Below are 9,233 nucleotides of genomic sequence, written 5' to 3'. Positions count from 1 at the left end.
AAACAAACCTCCCTGCAGAATTTCAGAAATTTTTGACAAAAAGAACGGGAGTTATTAAGCTTCAAACAGGGTGAACAAAATCGTGTCCTACAAATACAAACATCCATATATATACAAAAATTTACCGAATTTTTTGCATTTCTCGAAATTTCAAGGTTCCCTGAGTCCACAAATGTAAAATTTTGAAAGGGGTCATTTTTTTGACCGATCGCAATACTTTTTTTCTGTTACATATAACAGCCGGGAACGTAAAAACGCTGTAACTATGCTACCTTATTTTCATATCATCCCTGTCTTTTTGTCCATTCGCAATAACGACTGAAGCTTATTCGCTTGTGACGACATACGTAACCACGAGCGAAAATATCTGGAAATAAATATGAAGAAATAAAAATTTATTTAACGGCATACAAGAGTTAAATTTACAGACTTCAATGACATTTCTAAACTGTACGGTGTCGCCACTGTTAGCGACGAAACGTTTCTAATCCTCTCTGTTAGCAAAGGACGTGACCGTTGAGCCCTGTAGCTTCATCGATCTCCAACAGTCCTTAGAACTGTTACATTCTGGTGACTACCGGAAGAAACTTTAAATTTCATGATGGCAGTCACTGTAGAAAAAAACCGAAGTTCTTCTTGAGATCTTAAATTCGCTCTAGGTGTAGATAAAAAGATCTCGGTTCTTAATGTACTTGTATCGTATAACTTCTGTGGTATAATACTGGTGTGGTATAACTTCTTTCAGGAATCTGTCTATCTTAACACACTTTGTGCCTTTGTTTCTTCCCTCTTCTATTACTTTTAGAATTAACATATCTTCTTCCATATTTGATGTAAGATTTTTTTACAATTAAGTGGTTTGTAGATAAAAACGATTCGCATAACAAATAAACACACCTCATTGGTCATTAAAAAGAGTTAAAACTGCGAGGCCGATCCCACATCATGTAGGGGCAATGCTTAGCGTCTTAGCCTCTCGGCTGTCGCTGTTTTTTCGTGTTATTAGGCTGCAATTTTAAAACAACTATAGACCTGTAAATTCCCATCGTTGTCCGTCTGTCTGTCACTCTCTAATCTCGAGAACGGAGTTAGATAGACGAGACCAAATACGGAAACCTTAAAAACAGGAGGCCCCGATTAATTATATAAGAACGTCCAATGGAAACTGAGAGTGACGTTATTTCAATTCAAAAAATTTTCCCCTTAACGGGATTACATAGATGACAGGCACGACTCTTTTGTTAAAGGAAAAGTATGATGTACAAAGACAAGCCACTACTAATTTGAGGTGAAGAGCATATATTTTAAATTAAATAAATGAAAAATATGATAAAAATTGCAGCCCGGCATTGTGACGATGTCTAAATAAATAATTGCTTGTTATGTATTCATTGTTTTAGAATTAATCTTACCGTACCATTATTTAAAAATGAGAATTAGTCTTATGTTATGAAATATGTACTGTACTTACATAAATTCAGTTCTTTCCAAATCTTTGGTCCAAATCAGTCAGAGTTTGGACCAAATTTTCCTTTGCTAATTAGAAATAAAACAAAAAATATAATTGAACAAAATATCTTGACATATCTTTGTGTATAATGCACTGCAGTAATAGACTTGTTCATTTATTCATAAATAAGATTTCACTCTGTATATTTAATTATAATTATTATGATGATATCCCAGCAATAATCTTATTCCTGTGATGTGCTCATTCACCAAACATTTTCAACTTTCAATTCAAAGACTTCGGAAAAGATAAATACAATTGATGAGGGTGAAATCTTGACTATTCCAAAAGACGTTCTTAAATATTTGGTGTCCAGTCTTTGAGGAATGATTGAGGAGAATGATTAAAGTTAAGGATAAAAATATTGAAACTTGTCTGATATACACTTCAACAATATAGGCCTAGAAAGTATTCTTCACAAACTAGGTTTACTTCTTGTAGTAAACCTAGTTTCATGGATTTCAATGAGTTTCAATCAAAGATTCGATTTTAGTGTTCAGGAAACTTTCTTCTTTTCTCAACTCACCGAGTACATCAGATAAATATATGAATCACTTCGAGACAATGATGGCACCTGCACTTATAACAAATAAACAACAATCTAACTGTCCAATTGCATAAATGCAAAATATTCTAATATTCAGATTACAGAATGCGAGCTAAAACACTAAATTAGTTGTTCCTTTAAAGTAAGAAACAGAAACAAATCAATTACATTAGTAATTGTGATTATCGAAAAAAATAAGCGTAAGGCCAGCGATAAAAAATCTTCGAATACCATCTGCCATTTATTCCTCTTATTCATATCCATTGTTATTTCTAAGAAAATAAATCCTCTTCTTCTTAAAGAAACTGAACTGAATAACTAGAAAAATACCAAATGTAATTGGAATAAATTTTATATCTTGTTAGGGAGCATTCGGATCCATTCGACGCACTCCAAATTGTCTGGAGAATGATTAAAGTTAAGAATAAAAATATTGAAACGTGTCTGTTATCTCTTAAACAGAAAGTATCAAGTCAGTCCTCATAAATATTTCTGTAGAAAAGATACAACTTCGATAGACGTTTCCAGTTTTCAACAGATTTCTTACAGTCGCAATTTCCTGTCTTAATTCCAAATATCTCTAACGATGAGAGAATTGGTCATAGAAAACATACAACGCACAAACTACGTTTTGTGTAACCTGGATACATGTATTATTCTTAGCTATCAAAGGATATAATTTCAATAGAAAGGATTTAGATCTAAATTCAGTTTCGCTTCAATTACAAAATATTTTGGTTAATACACCAAATGCAACAAATTTCTGTTTGTATTAGCAAATATTTTCATTCCTTATTATAATATTCAATTCAACGGAAACACGCAGCTCTTCACATGTCCTTCGTTATTTCCAGACGAATGATAACCCAGAACTCACCACGTTGGAGGTGGCTGCTACAGAGTTCCTCCGAAAGTTAGAAGAATTAAAACTCCACACGTAACTAACATCATTTGCCGAGTTTCATTCGTCCTAACTCACACTATAAAAATATTTATAGTTACCTCTCAATACTTCGAAACTATAGACCAGTGGTTCCCAACCGGTGTTCCGCGGAACACTGGTGTTCCGTAAGCATCTCCCAAGTGTTCCGCAGATTTAGTCGCAAATCGGAAAGTGTACAATCGTATTCGAGCCGCCGAATATCAAAAAATTAAAATCATAAAATTTTCATAAACTTAAATATATATGTACTGTACGACTCGTACTTATGAAGTGTACTACTGTTTCGAATAAGATAAAGGCAATGATAAAAACTGAATAAAATATGTAAAAAACATCAGGCACAAGTTTCCCATTAAAGTTATTTAGATATATTTTTTCCTGTCTTAGAATTGGCGTTAATAATATGAGTAGAGATTTTGAATTATAACTGCTCAATTCTAATAAAATAACTGATGACAAGCTTATGTATTTCATATTAACTTAAGTAAGTGTTACGCTAAAGAAAATTGCTCACAAAAGTGTTCCGCATCCTAGAAAAGGTTGGGAACCACTGCTATAGACAGTAATAGTACTTTAGATTTAGGATTAGTTTAGATAGTAATAATACTTAAAGTATTATTACTATCTAAACTAATGGATGCAATATTACAACTAGTAATATGAAAGAGAGAAATCTATAAAGATGCCAGGTCATAATAAAACAAACGCACGTCAGGACCACTAAACTATAATTTACTTCAAACCTCCTTTAAAAAACCACCAAAACACTCGCCGGGCTTTAATAAAGCGAGAGAGCTCTCTTCGTCTCCTGTCTTCGCCCTGAGCGATGACTTTGGGAATGCCAGAATGAACTCGTAGAATTTTTTTATAGTTAACGTTGAATCGAGGCCTCCAGGTACGATGTTCGTCTCGGGCTTCAAAACGGTTCGGCACAACTCTGAGGGAGATAGATTCGAGTTAAAAGTACCGAAAATTTTGACTTAACGAGATGGTATTAAATGATAGACCCTACATACTTTGCTCAAGACGTGCAGTCAGCTTCGAGTTAACGCAGTTCGACTTAGCGATGTTTTACTGTGCATAAAGTGGACATTTAAAAGCAGCAGGTAATCTCTTAAACTTGCACAGAATGTACAGTACCTATTTATTATGGGATTTTTACATTTAAATTAATATGTCACTAAAGATACTAAATTTTATTTATTATCTGATAAATTAATTTAATTCAACGTTAATTTTTTAAAAAGTCTCACACGTTTTAATTTCACATCTTATCGCCAGTAATTCCATTTTGATTTCTTATAAAACAAATGTAATAATTTACTTACGTTACTGAAGTTTACTTAATCGCAATTCTCTCGGAAAATCTCAAAGAAAGAAGGAAAACAAGCGAAACTTTTCGGAAAAATACAATAGAAAAAGCAATAATATATTCTAACAATTCGTTACGTATTGTTAGAATATATTTTTAACAACGCGTTACGTATTACGATTCTAATAAATCCGTAACACGTTACGTAAAAACGTTAATCGGTTTGAAAAATTTCACTTAGAGTTAAAATAATCCTATTTTTCTAATAAATAAAATGTACAGATATCGAATACTTTCATTTATTCTAAAGTAATGTCATCTATATTTTGGAAAGCCCAAACAGGAATTTGTAACAAGTGTGGCCCTTTGCACGCTAAGTAATGCTACCAGAATGTCTTAAAATCGCTACTCCGATATTCTATAAAAAGGCATGCAGTGGCTTACAACTTTCAGTATAGCTATTGTTTTAAATGTCTTCGAAGGTTAGGCATACCTCTACGACGCAGTCGATGATGACATTATGCACAAGATGTCAGAATCAAAAGCCGCATCATTAGGCTGAGAGAAATAGGATTACAGTTTCGCCAAATTGACTACTATTTGGACCATTCTCGTCTGACTGTAAAGGAGGTGTTGGATACCTATACTGTACGTGTGACCTAACAGACCATCAGGAAAGGTGATCGTCTCACTACCCTGTGTCTTCCAGTATTAATAGCAGGTGACTGGCAGAGACAAAGTTACTTCTTGTTATCGAATGTCTGTAGTTTTACGTTGCGGATTAATAACATGACAAATTATTTCGAAATAATAAAACATATTTAATTTTCAATAATTCGGCGATTCTGAAAAGATACCTTTCTCTAATGTTTTCAACCAATTAAAAACTTTAGTTTAGACAATAAATCTTTTAAAAATTAAAAACAATCATTCATTTGAAAGAACGTACACACTTTCACTCTATCAATTAAAAATAAAGCTACAACGAGTTGCTCAAGTTTCCCGGCAACCATTAAAATTTTGGTGGCGCCATCTGTTAGCATATTTTATTTAAAAATTTTTTTGATATTTTTAACTATTATAATATGGCAAAACGCTTAATTTCGAGAGTAGGAATCAATTTTATAAAAAAAAAAAAAATTGTAAATGCTAATAACGAGTAAAATCGTCATTAAGTCCGATCCTACTCGAGATATGACACACAACCCCCATCATCTCCCCTCCCTCCTTACCTTTAACCACCAAAAAAAAAACAGTTTTCTATAGAGTCTTTACCAGTGGCTGAGTGGTTAATTGCGATCAACCGGTATAAACTAAATTCGATTTTCGGGTAATATTTTGATTATAAATCAATTGTAACCTTAATCCTTTTGCTACTACACCAAACTTACTATTCATGAAAGACTATTTATTCGACATAAATAACGAGAGATTGAATTGTTTCAAGACAGTAGCAGTTGCACAACAATAGTTTTAGCATTTTTGTGGGTATTTTTTTGAAATCGCTAAATTTTTTGTTATCTCTGCAATAGTTGAAAACGTTGTTTTAACGAACTTTAAGGAAAAGAACTTACGTGAGGCCAAAATTGGTGAATATGGTGGGCGGGTTCTTTACCAAAAATTGTCGAACCAGAAGAAAAAATGATACAACATCCATGATTCATTTTTTAAACCTTTAGGCCATTTTTTGATTGATTCATATAACCGTTTCCGAATCTCAAGATAAATTTCGATTTACTGTTTGCTTGGTAGGTAATCTTTCCATCGATTTTGAAAATTTGGAGCGTATCTATCTTTTATCTTTAATTAAAGTTCTGCCTTTTTAAAAGCGTCTAAACCAGAAGTGGACGGCCAGTGAACATGGTCAATGGCCAAGTTGGACAGTGGACAGTGACAGTGTTATTGGAAGAAGATACAAATAAAGTGTTTACTTTCATTTTATTATAAAATTATGCTTTCTGTATATTTTCATCGGTAAAATTTTATTTTATTAATTTGCGAGTTTAGAAATCAACCTCTTTCAATATTTAATTATTTTTTATCTCAAATTTGATATGCGACAACTACGCTGCTTAGAGTAAATCGTTTTCATACTACATTTTGCAGCAGCAGTCTGGGTTAGTTGTATTGTGAAATTAAGTTTAAAGTGGAAAAATCCTCTCTAATACACAAAAATAAATGCATAAATATACAAATACAGCTATTTTTCACAAAAATGATCTATGTGCCAAGGCCAATGCAGCACTTTGTTATTTAAATGCAAGTGCCTTTCATTTTTGTTTCAATAATCATCAAACGATGAACTCGCGGTATATACAGAGGCTTTTCGTTTGCCAATTGACCTATTGTCCTTGTAGGATATTTTTGTATTATAAAAATATATCTCGAAAGATGTTTACTAAACTGATTACAGTTTTAACCACAATTATAGCCTGCTGCAGTTTTGAATAACTAAAAGTTGCCAAATACACCTGTTATTAGACTCCTTTTTTTGGAATCTGTAGACTGTGTGACAAAACGAAAAAAGATATTTGTGTTATGCAGGAATTTATAAATGAAGAGAAGAGAGACGTTTTCAATATAACTTTAAGTGAATAATGACTGTGGACTTAAATCTTTTCGAATTTTGCAATAGATCACTTCCAATTTTGTCTTGTTTTTGATTGTTTTCAATTACATTTAGACCAAAATAAATCTCCTCTTTCAATAATTACCTTAAATATTTCTGAAGAGCTTCATGCTTATAGAAATAAACATTTACTGTATTTGATATGGACAAACAGATTTTCTTTTTCCCCAATCATACTTTTTAGCATTTAGATCATTTAGCTTTGCCAGTCTACAAAGTGTTTATATATATTTTAAATTCATAATATGGATAAAAAGCTTTTTCAACTTTAAGCAACGCTTTAACAATTTTCAGAGCGAATTTTATGAAAAATTTTCAGTCGATAGCCAGAATTTCTTTAATGTAATTAGCAGCCTCAAAGCACAACTTCACGAACGAAAGAAAGGCCTAAAAAGGTTGTTTTGGAACCGGTTCGGACCAGAAGTCACGTGATTTTCACAAGTTCCTGCACAGTGGATTGGGTTTTCCATATTTGATATTACCTGAGACGAACAACAGCGGAAATAGATAGGTTTGCAAATTGAAAATTGAAGCCAAGAAAATACTAATTAAACGCTATATGCGTAAAAAATTTGCTGTCTTCTTACATTCTTCACAACCACAGGAACACAATTAACAGCGGAGATTCGACCTTTTATTTGAGGCTCTTTTCTGCCTGCGATTATGCAAATCGATTAAAAGTCCCTCTGAAATCGGATCCTTTTAAAAAATTTTCTTGTAAAGATTTACAAAAAAAAAAGGTTTCAAAGGGACTTGAAATCAATTTGCATAATTGCAGGCAGGAAAAAGCCTCAAAGAAAAGATCGACTCCGCTACTGATAACTGTGTTCCTGTGGTTGTGAAGGATGTAAGGAAACAGTAAATTTTATTTGCAATTAGTGTTCAGTTTGTATTTTATTTTTAAATTACATTAATTAATTTTTTATACACAAGCCATTTTCATTTTTATTCATTTATTTTATCCATGATATTTTAACATGTACACATAATATTTATTTTGACAGTATTTTAATGCACTTTATGTTATTATCATATAGGTTATTATCATTATCATTATCATATTATCATCATATATCCTACGTAACTTTTTCATTTGCACTTTTTCATAATACTGTTTCATGCCATTATTTTAAAGCATTTCTAAATACAGTCGAGTCCGCATAAGTCGACACCCGGATAACTCGACACCATCGCTTAAGTAGTCAGTTTTCTGTGGTCCCTGCAGACTTACATAGGCATTAATGCTAAAAAAAACTCCGGTTTACTCGACACCGTTTAACTCGTCACCACTGGATAAGTCGACATACTTTTGCTGTCCCACACTCCGATAAGTCGTCACCCACTCCTGAAAAAATGAATTCACTCCGCACGTGTGGTGCGAACTAATTTTTTTCAGGAGGGGGAGTCGATTTATTTATTAATATATAATTAATACATTTAATAATGTAATAATATATTATTATTAATATATATATACATATTAATAAAAATGCCTTAACATTTTATGTACTTTTATGTATAAAATAATAACAGATAAACAAAAAGAAAATATACAATCTACATCAACATCACACCAGAATCCAATTTTGCATTTTCTCATGCCAGAGGCATTAAGAATCCTTAGACGTTACTTGCCAACAATTGACAATTGCGAAGATGATGTTTTAAAGGCGTTCGTGATCGTTGAAAAAGAAAGTCCAGACAGTTAAGTGCTCAAAACAAACAACACTAAACGAATTTTTCAGTTTTTTTAAACAGTGGCGTGCCGTGACATTTGATGATAGGGAAGCTGTGTGTCTGTAAGAAGCCGACTTCCAGGGGCAGTCAATTAATTGCGCGTCAGGTTCCGTTCGTATTCGTTTGTTCGATAAGCCAGTAAAAACCGTATACTTCTTTAAATGTATTTTTAATAGATTATCTTGAATATATTATATTGAACTTTCTTATTAGATTCAATAAATTCTCTTTGCCCTCTAAATGCCAATTCTTGCTTTGAGAAAAAACATATAACATCTATTAATTTAGATATATCTATTAATCGTAATTATCTTGTTCTAATTTTCAATATTTATTTTATATTGTCTACCAATGTTAAATTCTATTCCGCTTTGATTTCCAAATTGCTTCACTTTTACGAAAGAATCGTCATTCGTCATAAATTTTATCGTCAAAATGTCGAAATTTTTTCGTCGACGTATTTACATTTAATTTAGGCATTGGTCTTTCTCTTTTAATAATGTTTTCTTTTTCTAATATACTAGTTACATCTAATACACCTTATTGCTGAGAACA

This window comes from Centruroides vittatus, unplaced genomic scaffold, assembly GCF_030686945.1.
Source record: "Centruroides vittatus isolate TY-2023 unplaced genomic scaffold, ASM3068694v2 scaffold_1015, whole genome shotgun sequence".
Classification (NCBI taxonomy): domain Eukaryota; kingdom Metazoa; phylum Arthropoda; class Arachnida; order Scorpiones; family Buthidae; genus Centruroides; species Centruroides vittatus.
This window is presented reverse-complemented; position numbering follows the sequence as displayed.